This window comes from Tympanuchus pallidicinctus, unplaced genomic scaffold (assembly GCF_026119805.1).
Source record: "Tympanuchus pallidicinctus isolate F22 unplaced genomic scaffold, pur_lepc_1.0 scaffold24, whole genome shotgun sequence".
NCBI classification, from domain to species: domain Eukaryota; kingdom Metazoa; phylum Chordata; class Aves; order Galliformes; family Phasianidae; genus Tympanuchus; species Tympanuchus pallidicinctus.
The window spans coordinates 390,125-404,472 of record NW_026294741.1 but is presented as its reverse complement, the minus strand read 5'-3'; the positions used below and the strand labels follow the sequence as shown (position 1 = coordinate 404,472).

At 50.4% G+C, this 14,348-nt stretch overlaps 1 protein-coding gene across 3 annotated transcripts in view; it reads right to left on the bottom strand.

Moving 5' to 3' along the window:
- The window catches only part of LOC128083375 (tapasin-related protein-like), a 66,782-nt gene that overhangs the window by 32,097 nt on the left and 20,337 nt on the right, over nucleotides 1-14,348 (bottom strand). The window contains exon 1 of one of the 3 annotated variants that reach the window (XR_008208050.1): nucleotides 12,791-13,140. The exons of the other annotated variants lie outside the window; for them this stretch is intronic. The gene's annotated coding sequence lies outside the window, so the exon portion shown is untranslated. Of the gene's footprint in view, nucleotides 1-12,790; nucleotides 13,141-14,348 lie in introns of those variants that run through there. 3 annotated transcript variants of the gene reach the window in all.

The following is a 14,348-nucleotide window of genomic DNA, read 5'->3' as shown; positions in this document are numbered from 1 at the left end:
CTGCAAGGAGAGAACTCGAGCAAAAAAGGGCTTTGCACAAAGATGGCCATAAATTTCAATGTGTTTACAACAGAAGACTGACCAGAAGAGTTTATTAAATCTATAAAGGATCTGATGTATATCAAACCGTTACATAAAGTCAATACTTTGGAAAGAAGCAGACAATAAATACTGTGCAAGAGGCAATATTTCTATCACAGAGAAAGCAATCACATAAAGATTAGGAGACCAATTTCAATACTGAATGTCAGTCTGCCGTAAGGAGACATTTATTGTTTCTCTGAGTTATCGCAGAGGAGAGAGATAGCTGTAACGCTGTGCTGAGCTGAGCTAGCCACGCTATCAAAGTTAGAAATACTTTCACCTTTTAAAAATCATTTTTCTGCTTTGTAAATATAAGGGCATCCTTTCACAGGGCAAAGGGAGGAGCAGCACAGCTACAGCTGCCAGTGCCTCCCAGTGCCCCCTGGTCACAGCTCTGCTTTGGCCTGTGATGTGGTCTCCTTCTTTAATGGAACTGTTTCAGATCCTTTAGCCATGCTAAAACTGCATTTCCATGTTAACACTGCTCTGCAATTAGCACCACTGGATCAGAACTGGTAATAACACCGTCTGCATGACGTTGTCAATTACATTAGTTCTGCCACACAAACCACGATGCCCTGCTGAATGCTCTCTGCTACTTTGAACTGTTGACAACCTGCCTCTGATTTTCCCTCTGTCAAGTCCCAGCAGATTGTGTATCTGCTCTCCAATTGACGCAGAATGCTTATTACCACAGAAAAAGAGAAAAGAAGAATATTCAAGATTTGTTTACACACACAGCTTCTGCAGCACAATCTTCAGAAACCTCAGAATTACCACTTACTTTGCAGTTCAGCTACTTTTGGTTATGGGAGAAGTTACACCTGGAACAGCCCCGTGCACAGACCGGCCTCCCTCTGTTTCCTCAAGCAGCCTTCCCTTCCCCTCTGCCCCAGCAGCTCCTCTGCAGCGTGCACTGGGAGCACTCCTGGCTGTCACAGCACTGTGGGCAGCCCGGGGCTCTGGGCACAGGGCACACAGCTCGGTCCTGCGGACGGCACCGGGAGCAGAGCCGTTCTCCAGTGCCACCGTCATTCCATCATTATCTCCTTTAAAAGGCAGAAGTTGAAAATGAGATGCACAGCCAGTGGCCCCTTTTGAGCTATGGTTATTAGCTATGTTGAGGATGAAAGCGATATGACTCCCTAGATAAATACACAGTTCATTAAAAGTGCTCCGGATCACTATATTCTCCTGATCAAAAGCCTAAATCACACGGCTGTGACATTAAGGAGCTGTGCTGTATGCAGAGCTGAAACAAGACAGAACCTGCATGCCAAGAAGGGACAGAGGGGCAGTGGAAAGCGCAGGGGTACAGGAGCACAGGGATGTGGGAGCACAGGGGTGTGCAGAGCGCGGTGCCTGGAGCTGCAGAGGCAGCAGGCTGCTTCTGAAACACTGAACACGCAGAGGCCCCACAGCGCACAGCCCCTCTGTGCAGATGTTGGTCTTCCCACTGCACCCATCCCAGACCCACATGGCAGGAAGCGCAGCACCCGCAGGACAGCGCCTGGGGAGCACAGCACCCAGCACCCCCTGCACCAATGCCAACCCAGCAGAACCAATCTGCCCACTGCTTCATTCTGAAATCAAAATGATCTTCAACACAACGCCAGGGCTTGCGGCTCAGCTGATCTGTGGTGCTGCAGCCACATTCGTCACCAGGACAGTCTGAGGGAGCCATGTGCCACCGGCTACCGCCGAGCCAAGGCACTGCATTAAAACTGCCACTTGCTAGGGACTGCCCATGCTTTTCATTTTCCTGGGCAGGTGCTCATGGAAAGGAGCACACAGAGCCAGGCCAGCATGGCAGCCCTGGGCTGAGGAGCGGCACCAGTGTGAGCCCTGGGCCGTGTCCCCGCGTGCACCACTGCTCTGCAGAGCTCTGCTTGGATGCAGCAGGAGAGCTTCAGGCTGCCCTTCCTGCTCATCCCTCTCAGGGAGCTCTCATGTTGGCACTGACAAATTGAACGCGGCACTCCTGTGACTAAGATGGATGGCGGGTGTAAGTGATACCCATAGAACAAACGGCTGATCTGTGTATTCTTCCATTCAGGATTAGGCTAATAAGATGTTCATTTATGGATCTATTACTCAGTCATTTAACTGCCTGAAATAAGAGGAGCAGGCGAGTTCTACCATCCAGGCATTGATTTCCATCTTCTCAGACTACGTTCTAGCAGGGGGTTTGCTAAGGTAATTTAGTGGGACGGATCCAAACCCTCATTAAGCAGACACAGCGCTTTAAGACACATCAGAGGAGCCAGAGATGTCTGAAAGATTACAGCAGCTGTGTTCCTCCCCATGTTTTCCCACCCTCCCATGTTATTCTACAGATGCAGTGAGCACTCACACTGCTCCAGAGAGAGGGAAGTGGACCAGAGGGAAAACTCAGCTGGGCTGTGCTGGGGACAGGCAGCCGGTGGTGTGCAGGATGGCACCGTGGGGCTGTGTTAGCACTGGTGCTGCTCTGTGCCCCACAGGCATCATTACATGCACAGCCTATGCTGCTGCCAGCACAGCTCAGTCCTGAGCTGCATTTTCCACATGCCTACAGCATCTGTGTGCAGCTGGAGCCAGGCCTGCCATTGTCCCTTCACAGTGCCCTGAAGATTTTTTTTTTTGTTTTTGGTGTCCTGTCCCATTCAGGATCTCCTGCTGTATCAACACCACTTAGAATTGGAACAGCATCCCCAAATGCCACTCACTGCAGTCAGAGCCATACAGAACACAGCTGTGCTATGGGGGTCCCCAGGCTGGTGCCAGCAGGCTGCCATGGTGCCAATACAAACGTGACCTGCAGGGCCTCCGACCACTGCAGCACTTCCCTGCAGCTGTGCAGGGCACCAGGGCCGAGCAGGGGGACCAGCTGTGTCCAGCAGAGCCTGGAACAGCTGCCGCCCCGCTCCCACCAGGTGCTGCAGCAGTCCTGCTGCCAGCCATGCACCTCTCCTGCTCCTGAGGCCCCAGGTTGCAGCTCACCAGTGCTGCCCTGCACAGCCCATTCTGTTCCACTGCTTCCAAATGAGTGCAGATGACTGAGCTGTAAACTCATAAAAAGCTCAGCCCCATGTTAATTTTTCTCTTTTGCATTTAGGAGCGTATCTATTTTTTTTATCACAGAATAACATCCTGCTTGTGCAGCCTGGCATCTCTGTGCTGTGCTGAGGGTCCACTTGAGCTCAGCGCTGACCCCAGGGAACACCAAACAGACGGACACCACCGCAGTGCCTCACACCTCCCACCCGTTACCCAAACGCAGGGTTTGCTTTCACCCCCAGGCAGACGCTCCCAGGCCACAGCTGGGCACACAGCCCTGCTTGTTTAACTCCATGTAAATGGCACTCTAATATGCCCCTTAACTGCTGCACTTAGACAGCTTCTCCCTATAGCTGTTAATCATATTAAAAGGTATTGGATATATAATTTCCTTTAATTACATAAAATATTGGTGGCTTCCTTCCTTCGGAGCGCTACGCACAGAGCGCATTTCGACAGCAGTCAGAGAGCTCATAATTGTTGATTTATGCCCTAATTGGAAGACACCTGCTTTCTTTTTTCTTTTGATTTTTACTTTGAGTCCAAAATTATTCCGCACATGTCATCATTACATTCATCAATACGTGCTTTGTCTTCCACAGATCTGCCTAATTGCCTTTCTCATTTAGACAACCCTGGAGTTATTTGCTAATGAACACCGACACGGCGTAGAGGATTCACACGTGGTGCTGTCAGCAGGTAGAGGAGCAGGGAAAGGCGCTGAGCGCCCGGCCAAAGCACACCGTTCTCACTGGAGGCCACAGCCAACACCACAAAGTGCCTGCAGAAATGTCTGGGAGGACAAAGTGAGGGAGAGAGCACTCGAGGCAGTGATAAAAGGAAAGTTTAAAGCTCGTATTTAGATAAATTGGCTGGAAAATTTGATCCACACCATCTTTCAAACATGATTATACAAACAGAATTTGCATAAATATTATAATTAAAATTCTGCCTATAGCGTAATAAAAAAGGGAAAATAGTATTAAATGATCAAGGCGTTTGAATGTCTGAAATATTACCGTGTGATGTTTCATGCTATCCACTAAATAAGTAATTTATTGCAAAACCTATCAAAGCAAAAGGAAATTAAGTCAGATAAGGCCGCCTTTTATTTTGTAGTTCAGTTTTGCAGAGAATGCCATTACTTTCAGAGCACGTTCGAGTTTTTCCAAGGAAAAAGCTCCAAGAATTCAGCACAGGCCCTGCGACACGCATGGTGCAGCAGATCAGCAGTGAGCACCAGCCACCATCAGCCCCCATCGGGACAGGGCACGGCACAGCTGGCCGCACATCCACCAACATCCCCACCTCCAGCCCATGCAGTATCACTCCAAACGGCGCCCACAGGACCACAGGACATTTGTGGCATCAGGAACATCATGGCTCAACAGCACAAACAGAACTTTAAATGGAATTCTTATCAAATCAGCCTCTCATCAAGATCGCGCAATGTCGCACACATCACAGAATCACAGAATTGTAGGGGTTGGAAGGGACCTCCAGAGCTCATCGAGTCCAACCCCCTGCCAAAGCAGTTTCCTACAGCAGGTCGCACAGGTCGGCATCCAGGCAGGTCTTGAACATCTCCAGAGAAGGAGACTCCACCACCTCCCTGGGCAGCCTGTTCCAGTGCTCCGTCACCTCACTGTAAAGAAGTTCTTGCGCATGTTTGTGCAGAACTTCCTATGCTGCAATTTCCAGCCGTTTCCCCTTGTCCTGTCTCCACTCACCACTGAAAACAGTCTGGCTTCGCCATTCTGCCCCCCACACCTTAGATATTTATAGACCTGGATCACATAACCTTTCAGAAGCTGTGTGCACGACTGCAGCAGGAGGTGCAAGCAAGACAAGCTGCAGTGAGACCGCTGGGCACCCTGTGACTCAGCACGGTTTGGGCAGCAGGTGCTGGGCAGGATGTGAGCACACAGCTGGCAGGCAGAGCAGAGCCACAGCCCGGTGTGTGGCACAGACACGGCTTGGCCGTGGGTCCGTCCCCACCTGCAGTGTGCAGAGCAAACTGCACGGCACAGCTGTCTGAAGGAGCTCAGCCCCAGCAGCGGCGCGGGCGCCTGTGTGACAACCCCGAGAAATATTTCTGCAATCATAATAGAAAGGATGATGGTAATTAGGCCAGCGTTTTGCACCACGATGTTCTTGAATGCCTACAAAAATACAGTATTTTCAGCAAAAGATAATTGAAAAGATTTGCCTTATCTAAAATAAGTTTTTTCCCAGCCTCAGCACATCTGTTACCAGAGTCCTCGCGGACGTTTGCTGCGCTGCCACTCCGTGCTGTTTGTCACTGTGAGAAGGGCTGAACAAGAGCCCCGATGCGTTGGTTCTGTTTGGGTTCCTCTGCAAGATGTGCGCCAGCGTTGGCATCAGCCCACGGATGGACTGGGCCCAGCACCGCAGGGCTCAGCGCACCCCTCCCTGCACACACCTCCAGCACGCGCTGTGTGCACCGGGTTCCTCACGGGAAACCTTCAGTGCAGCAGGCGAGGTGCGAGCTCAGACACTGCTGGCGTTAACCCCGCACACCCCACAGCAGCCATGCTGAGAAGAGCTAGAATCAGATGATCTCCAGGAGTAAAGGAGCTCTGTGCTTCAGAGCTGACTGGTGAGCAAATTTCTGCAGGGGCTCCAGGTGACATTTCAAATTCTGAACGCTTTTCCTTTTGCAAACACAAATCACCTTCTGAAATTACAAGCAAATAAAGCGGACTTCCCAGAAACTGGCAATTTCTGTGATCTTTAATTGCTCTATTCTTTATAAGGGAAGAGAATGATCAGTGGTTGAGGGAAAAAAGCCCTCCCAGAAATGGATTTCTGTATTTCTCCCTTTTAATCATCGATGGGAGAAGAGCAGTGGGGCAGAGATGACACTAATTCTTGTTGTAAACTACTCTGGGAACGTATTTTGCTCAGAGCCATTAGCAGAGAAACACATTAACAGGAACAGCCAATGGTACGGCACAGGCCAAAAGTACACAAAGGTCGGAGTCCTTCATAACAGCACATTTTCTCCACATTTCTCACCTCTTGTTATGAGACTCTGAACGGGTTCGTGCCTCTCGAGGCTTTTGGAACCCTCAGGAGAGGAGGAGTCCCCAGGAACGGCTCCTGGGCTGAGCCCTCCTGCAGCGCCCGCTCCCAAAGGCGCCCATCTCTGGCTGTGCAGGTAATTTTGCTCTTAATTAAACAAATGCCACAATGACACCGGGGAATTGGCAGCTGCAGTCTGACCAAATAAGCATTATACCTCTGTTAATTAAAAGAAAAACCCTCACTATTTCCCTAATGAAATTTCCACTCAGATAAGATGGAACAGTATAAATTTGCAAAGCAAGAAATAACCCAGGAAGACCAGCAATTCTGCCAGTGTATCTTTCTTGCAGAAAAATACTTAAGCTAACAAGGAAAAATGAAGCTGTAGACGTTGCAAAACAAAATCAACATTGACTGATTTTCAGCTTGGCTCTGCAGACTGCTGATCCTAAGTAACGACTGGGAAAATGCATCCAAACTCCCTTTACACGTTTGTCCTATGCTGTCCCTCCCAAAGTGACCCTCACAGAGCCTTCCACACCGGGCAGGGAGCACTGAGGGCACTGCGCCCACCCTACAGCCTCACCGCCCATGGGACGGCAGCGCAGACCCCACAGCAGCACTGCCCAACAGGGCTGTCCTGCCCCATCCTGCCTGCAATGCAGTGATGCAATCTGTCCCTTTTTTCTTCTCTCTTTTTCCTTTCTTTTGTTTCAGCTCTTTGCTGCCTCACAATGACCTAGTTTTGCCCACAGAGGAGCTGTGCTTGCCTCTGATGTTGGTTTCCTTCTTCCCTCTCATCTGAGCTAACCAATCCCAGGATTGCGGGTTCTCTCAGGGTTCAGGTTTTGCACTGTTTACCTGCACTACAGTCAGTACAATGAGCCCACGAGACGTGACAGGGCTTTTTGGGTCCTACTGAGCAGAAGCCAGCCAACAGCAAGCACTGCAACAGGGCAGTGGCTGGTAGCAGCACTTCCCAGCCCCATGTCCCCCCATCAGTCCATGCAGTCACCACTGCCACGTCTGTTGCACACATTTGCTGTACTTTTGCATTATTCTCAGTGATGTATTATTTATGAGAAATAAATATTAATCAATGTCAATAAATATTCATGCACCTATAAAAAGAGAACGGCAATAAATAATGGTCAACAAGTGACAGCATATGTCCTTCCACTCGGAGAGCTTGGCAAACAGCATAAATATCTCAGCCAGACGCGCACAAACACAGCCTGACTCCGGGTCTCAGCCGTAACACCCGGTGTAAACACTGCTACAATCAGCAGCACAGCAATGGCTCCGCAGAAGCACAGCGACGCGGTCAAATGGTGACCCAGGGGTGGAGCAGGACCTTCTGCCTCTCCTGCTGCTACGGAGCATCGGCACAGCCGACCCGTCCCGGGACGTGCCGCCGCAGCAGCACTGCCCGGCCGTCCCTGCAGGAGGAGCGGCTCTGCTGGGCCGAGCTCTGCGGTCACGTCTCAGGCACCGTTTGCGAGCGGTCCTCGCCAGGCTCTGCCGCTGGCACCACCCGGGTCTCGCCTCCTGCACGAAAAGTCGCACTGATGCGTAACCCCGTGCTGCACAAATCAGTCATACAGCAGCACTGGCGCTCCACACGCAGAGCCGCCCCACTCCGCACCGTATTAACATCGCTGCAGAGCCGGCGAACGCCGCGCTCCCGGTGCGCGCGGCCCCGCGGAGCCTCCGCGCAGCTCGACCGCCATGCAGGGAGCCGAGCGACTGCGACACAGGAGAGCAGCGGTGGAGCCCGCAGGAACACGGGGCGGCAGGAGGCGGCGCGGATCGCCGGGCCCTCGGACACCGCGCTGCGATTCGCTGCTGCACAGCGCCGGACCGGTCCGCAGAGGGCAGCAGCATCCTCAGCCCCTTCCTCGCATCCCGCACCACCTCTCACTGCCCTCCGCAGGCAAAGCTGCTCTCGTGGGTCCCTCTCGCGCCCGACAGCCACCAACTATTCTCAGCCCAGCCGCCTCACTCATCTGCTGTTTCAGGCTATGAAAATAAGGGAAGGTGTGTGGCGGTACTTGTGCAGTGCTGCGTTGATTCCTGTCACCAAAGATTTACTTAAGGGTGAAGAAGAAGGAATAATCGGGGGTGAAAGCACTTGGAGAAGCTGAAAGCCCACCAGGCATCTGGGGAAGCTGCCACTGATCAGTATGTGCCACCATATGCTGTCATAATTTCAAATTTCCTGTGTGTCTCTGGGAGCCTCCGAGGGCTTTTTGTGCTCTTAACTCAGTTTTGAAACTTGTGGCTGCTCTCATCAATAAAAGATTTGGTTTACTCACTGTGGCAACCATGTAACGAAAAACAGGCGCAGCTACATAGTATTTCTCTTTAATTACTATTTGTGGGGTGAAAAAGAAGAATTATTCTGCATTGTTGGAGCAGGATGAACCACCTACTAATTACAACCTTGATTTTAACTCGGGTGATGTTGCACAACATTCTATTAATGAAGTAAATACTATTGCAGGCTGTAACCATTTTCCATGTGCTCTCCCCCTCTCCCCCCAGGACAGGCATATCTCAGCTGTGCATTTCTCCTCCACAACATCCAGTCTGGAGACACAAAATGCTTTTGCTCAGAATTCAGGGCTCTGGGTTTTCTTCCCCAGGCTTTGTTCTCCAGCACCAAATTGTTTTTGTGACTTATGGGTGCAGTGCGTGAACCCAAGGAATGCCGACTGCTGTTATTCATCCACGCCGCCCTCCCACAGCCCGCTCACCAGCTCACCTTCACTTTAACCATACATACACATGAATGGATCTCTGCTGGGCACTGTACCTGCTAGCAAGTTTCCTGATAATCAGTCTTAATTCCTGGCAGAGTCCGATGTTCAAACCGCCCCAAAAAGCAGCAGCACACTGAACTCCCCCACCCACAGTGGGGTGTTAGCACTGACTGGGCTGCACACTCATGGTGAGCCATGCAGGAGGCTCCAGCACCACCATATCATGCACAGCTGTGCATTCAGCAGATCCCCTGCTTTATTTGCAGGAGTTCACTTGCCAGAGCACTCGGGAAGAAGGGGAGGCTCTTAGCAGATTGAATGCAGTCAGCTAAACAGAGGCTTTCACCATTTAACGCATGAAGTTCTGTGATTCTCTTCTCTCCCTCCTTCCAGCACCATGGGCCTGGCAGCACACTGGCACTGAAGGTTGCAGCCCCCATGCTGAGGGTCAGCCCCAGTGCTGCCCCCAGCACAGCACCGCTGGGCACTGCTCCCGCCTGGCTGGGCTGTGAGCCCATTGCTGCCAGTACAGAGACCCCAGGTGCAGCTGATCAGAATCACAAAACCAGTGTTTCTAGTGTTCCAAATCACCGTCTTGCTGGAAACAAAACTCCATTGCCAGCACTGAAACTAATAACTGTATTTTGAGAAGACTGGAAATAGAAAGCCTTCAATCTGTCTACTTGTACTGCTTTGGCTTTATTGAAGCATGGGACTGGGGGATGGGGCTGGCTTTGAAACAGTCCCTTGTTTTGAAATTTATTCTACTGTTATTTATCATTCACATCATTGGAGAACACGGCATGGCACTGAACAGAAGTCTGTTCTGTCAGTATATTAATATTCACGTAAAATACAACTGAAGGAAGCTCTGATTTTATTGAGCAGAATGACTTGTGAGCAAAGCCATTTAGAAATGTTAATAGCCCTGTAAGCCCGATTCCTCTTTTGTTGTGTTCCAGTTGAGAACAAAACCTCATGCCTGCCAAGCCTCCACAAAGCCAACTCTGTTTCAACGTTTTTAGAAGTGGACTCAACTTCCCATCACGTCCTGAAATCTCCATCAACTGGTGCTGACACGTCAGTGCACCCATCAGCTGCTCGCGATGCTCACCCAGGCCATTCAGGGAAATAACCATTTTTACAGAACTGTGAGAGTGCACCAAACTCCCCAATTACTGGCAGTCGCAGCCTGGCTGCCTCCCACAGCAGTGCTGCACGATGGGCACAGGGGGGGGCCAAGATGAAACTGAAAACAAAAATGTAATTGCACAGCTCTTGTACCTAGGAACTGACCAAGGAAGGTCAGAGCAGGGCGATGGGGAGAAGCACACGGCTCCAGCTGCAGCATCCCTCTGCCAAAGGAAGCACACAGCAGCAGATGCTGCACCCCAGGCTGAGCTCACATCCCCATAGGAGGCCGTGTGCCCCAGCCCCACAACTGGAGGCAGCGGTGCTGAGCGGGTCACAGCCTGCAGGGACAGCCATCCTCCTCCAGTGCCTCCCTGCATAGCGAGCCAGGGAGGGAAGCATGGCCCTGGTTTACAAAGGCAGCCACTCCAGCCGCCCAGATCTCTGTGCCACTTCACAGCAGAAGGAACCCAGCCAAAGCTGCAGCCCTTCTCACTGTTAAGGACAAGGGATGGTGGGAGAGACCTTGTCCCATTTGGCATGGCAGCTGCAGAGACCGATGCCCATATGGGTTCTGCAGCTCTCTGGAGAAACTGCCCAGAGAACTGACAGAGAGAGCAGGGGAGATCCATTTCCTGAGGCAGCAAACATGTTCAACTATGCTTTACTTCATAAGATATATGAAATCCTCTGACAGCAACAGTAGATGTTTATTTATTACACGTACCCCACGCTATGTAGACCAACACTACTGCCTTGCACACTGCCCTGCTCTCAGCAACTGACCTGCCTGGGGACTTGAAGTTCCTAATTCTACATAACACAGAAGGTTTCTAATACAGATTTTTATGCATACAGAACCCTAAGAAATACTAATAACGAGAGAGGGAAATCCAACTGCCTGTTCTGATGGTTTGAAGCACAGTATAGATTAATTGCAGCTCTCCAGTGTTGAAAACCAACCCAAGAATACATAATCATCATAGATAACTGCTGAACAAAACAGCTGTTCAGGCCCTATTACATATATTTATAGCAGTGACAATTCAGAAAAAAAAAAAGATACTGCTTTACAGAGAGTTAAAAAGTGATGCAATTTGCAACACACACACACAGGCATTAAACAACCATAAAGCTTCCCTGCTGCATTGGCACGGTATTGTAATATATGTTGGCATTATGTCAGGAAAAGCAGTTTCCCAGACTCAGCCACATTAATGTTCATCCTAATGAACTCTCTGGAGGAACTGTCATAAATGACAGAATATCATAAAAGAGCTTCGCTTCCAATAAAGGCCAGAGATAGCACACACAATGATTATATTCAAGGGACAAGCTCTGATCTGTGATGTTCCGAGGCAAGGCAGTGATATTTCTGGTTTATCAGTTATTCATTGGGTTAAGCTTGTTCCTTTCATCTCTGCAGTAGCATTTGAAGTAGGAGTCATAGTAAAGAACTTTAAAGATGTCCTCTAACGTTATTAGAAATAATAATTGAAATAGTTTTCACCTGACAATAAAGTCAATGGCTGAAATTATTCAAGCTTTTAGAATCAGATAATGAACTAAGTTTCTTCCTGCTGGTAATCAGCTCATTTGGTTGCAAAGATCTTCTTAATAAAGTCAGCTTGATTAACTCCAGCCCAGTTGAAGAGGGATGCTGAATGTTGTGCACTTAATTTTTAAACAAAAAATGCACAGTTACTGGGAAAGAGGAAAAGACGGGATCACATTTTCACTGGGAACAGCTGGCATACCTGCTCTGAGCTAAGCAAGGCTTTCTAAATAGTTCACATGGAGATGGAAGGCCACCACACCACAAACGTGTGGAACACCAACCCACAGCACAGGAAGGAGCAAACTGACACAGCAACTTCATCACTCCCACGGCCAGCAGAGGACGCGGCGCCTCGCCTCTGCCAGCAGCCCGGGGCACAGCACGCGCTGCAGCGATAACGTGGGTTCATCCTCCTCTCTGAGCACCGGGACGACACGCAGCAGCGCAGACGGGCTGCTCCCCCACCTCCTGGGCTCTACCACCGCTCTCCAGGGATACAACCCCTCCTACTCTTTCTTTGCTTTCTTCTCTGACTCCTACAAAGGAACACACAACGCGTGCTAACACCCCTCCTGCGACTTCAGAGCCCTTCAGCAAGCAGCAGCGTCCTCATTTAATGACCTGGCCGCCCCTCTCATTCCAGCAGCTTCAGCAGCTACAGTCCGACACAGCCAAAAGACGAGCGAGTCCCACAGCTTACCTGCCAGAGCCGCCCGGCGCCTCAAGAGCCTCCACTACGCATCTAAGACCGATTAAAGAAGAACCGGTCAGCTTTCGCGGCGCTCGGACGCGCGGGTTTCATCGCTGCCTCGAGGCACCGTCAGCGCTCCGGCCCTCACCGCAAAGAGCCGCCACCAAGGAGCACGTGGAGCGCCTCGAGCCCAGCCAACGACAACTCACAGCGCAGCCCCTCCTGGAGCGGTCAGCTCCGCTTCAGGACAAAGAACCTCCGAGACAAGAGCAGCGCGGCGGCGTCCCGGTCTCCCAGCGGCTCCCCCGCCGCGTGGCGGCCGCCTCACCCGCCCCGCAGCTGCTGGGAGGAACGGAGCGCGGTAATTAACAAAGTAACTCCCGTCCTGTGCCCGAGACTCGCGCGGGATTCGTGCTATTAAATAACGGCAGCAGGAGCAAAGCAATGAGAAGGTACTACGAAAAGATCAACACTCACCCATCCAAGATCTAGGCTTGCAGAAAAGCTCCACAAAAGAGGGATCTCCAGGACAAGAACCGTCCTCGGTGGCAGTCAGCTCTTAATTGAGCTCTAAGAGGAGCCAGGCTCCACCCCCCTCGGGCCATACAGCCGAATTTGCCTCCACCTGTGCTCCCAGGGCTGAGGGTCCTTTCTCCAGGTGCTCCATCGGTTCAGGCCGTGACTCAGCAGTTCCCACCCAGCACCACCGCCTTTATGCAACCGGGCTGCTTTACCGAATGAAAGTATATCAGACTCTGAAATCACAAAGCTTTGCAGCCTTTTACCCACATAATGGTTTTCAGAAAACATTCTGGTGTAAGGGCCAGAGGAAAAGCATCCTTCACTCTCTAAAAAATGCCTTAGAAAGCAGATGTGAGAGAAAATTGACACCTTTTAAAAATTATACCTGCTTTGAATGATCTTCTTATACAATTTTGTTTCAGTAAGTAAGGTGACGCTTGTCATTATTGTAAAGTTTGTATACAGAGTGCCATTTATCAGTGAGTTTCCAAGGCTCAGGATGGGAGCACCACTCCTTGCTGTCCGAGCAAAGGTCGTTTACTTTTTACCAATTCTCTGCAGTGTTCTTAGTGGAGTTGGACCAGGAAAGCCCCCCAATGAGCACAAAAAGAAAAAGGATTCTTCCCACATCCACCAAACAGCCTCTATATTCAGAGAGAAAATTTTAGGAGAGAAAACTAGTGTGATGAAAGGTAATTGGAAAGCTGCTGGAACTGGGTTAGAATGATTGTCTCTGGGGAAGGTATCCATTTCCCAGGAAATAATGCAGCTCAATATCCTGGGGACCAAGGAGTGCCAGGCACAGTGGCGGCGCACGCTCCTGGGAGCAGCTCTGGGCTGACACAGCTCTGAGCTCGTGGATGTGGGCTCACTTGCACTGTGCTTCTCTGTCCTGTGGGCTGCCACACAGAGGGACTTCCATAGTCCTCTGAGCTGCTGTGAAAAGATCCCACTAAAAGCCAGGCATTGGCAACAGATGTGAGCAAGGGATATTTGTGTAACTTCTGTGGCAATTTGCAGCTCTAAATTTTAACCTTTGATGCCTACAGATTCCGTGCTCCCCCCTGAAGGAGGGCTCCTCCCTTCTGCCCTGGCTCATTTTGCAGTAGTGTTATTCCAGGAATTCAGTATTGAAACGATTTGTTCTTTTAATTGGGTTGCGCTGTTTTTGATACAAGCACAAATACCTACAACGCTGATACTGCAATATGCACTCATGTCTCTTAGACAACACCGCCATACCAATTTCCTCCTCTGTTTTGTGATAGGCAGCATCGGCTGCCTCCAGTGCAAGTCCCTTACACCAATCACCACTTTGGCCTTGCTTTGATGTAGCAATTACATGGATGGAGACATCACTGTGAGAAGCAGCAGAAATGAATGAGCAGTTCAAGAAACAGCGGCAGAAAAGCAGCTGGAGCAAAGCCTGCAGGCTGAAAACATCCAGCGGCACACACTGCGGCTCTGCATTCCTCACAGTTGTGAGGAAAATGAAAATTGTTTGCTACATCTT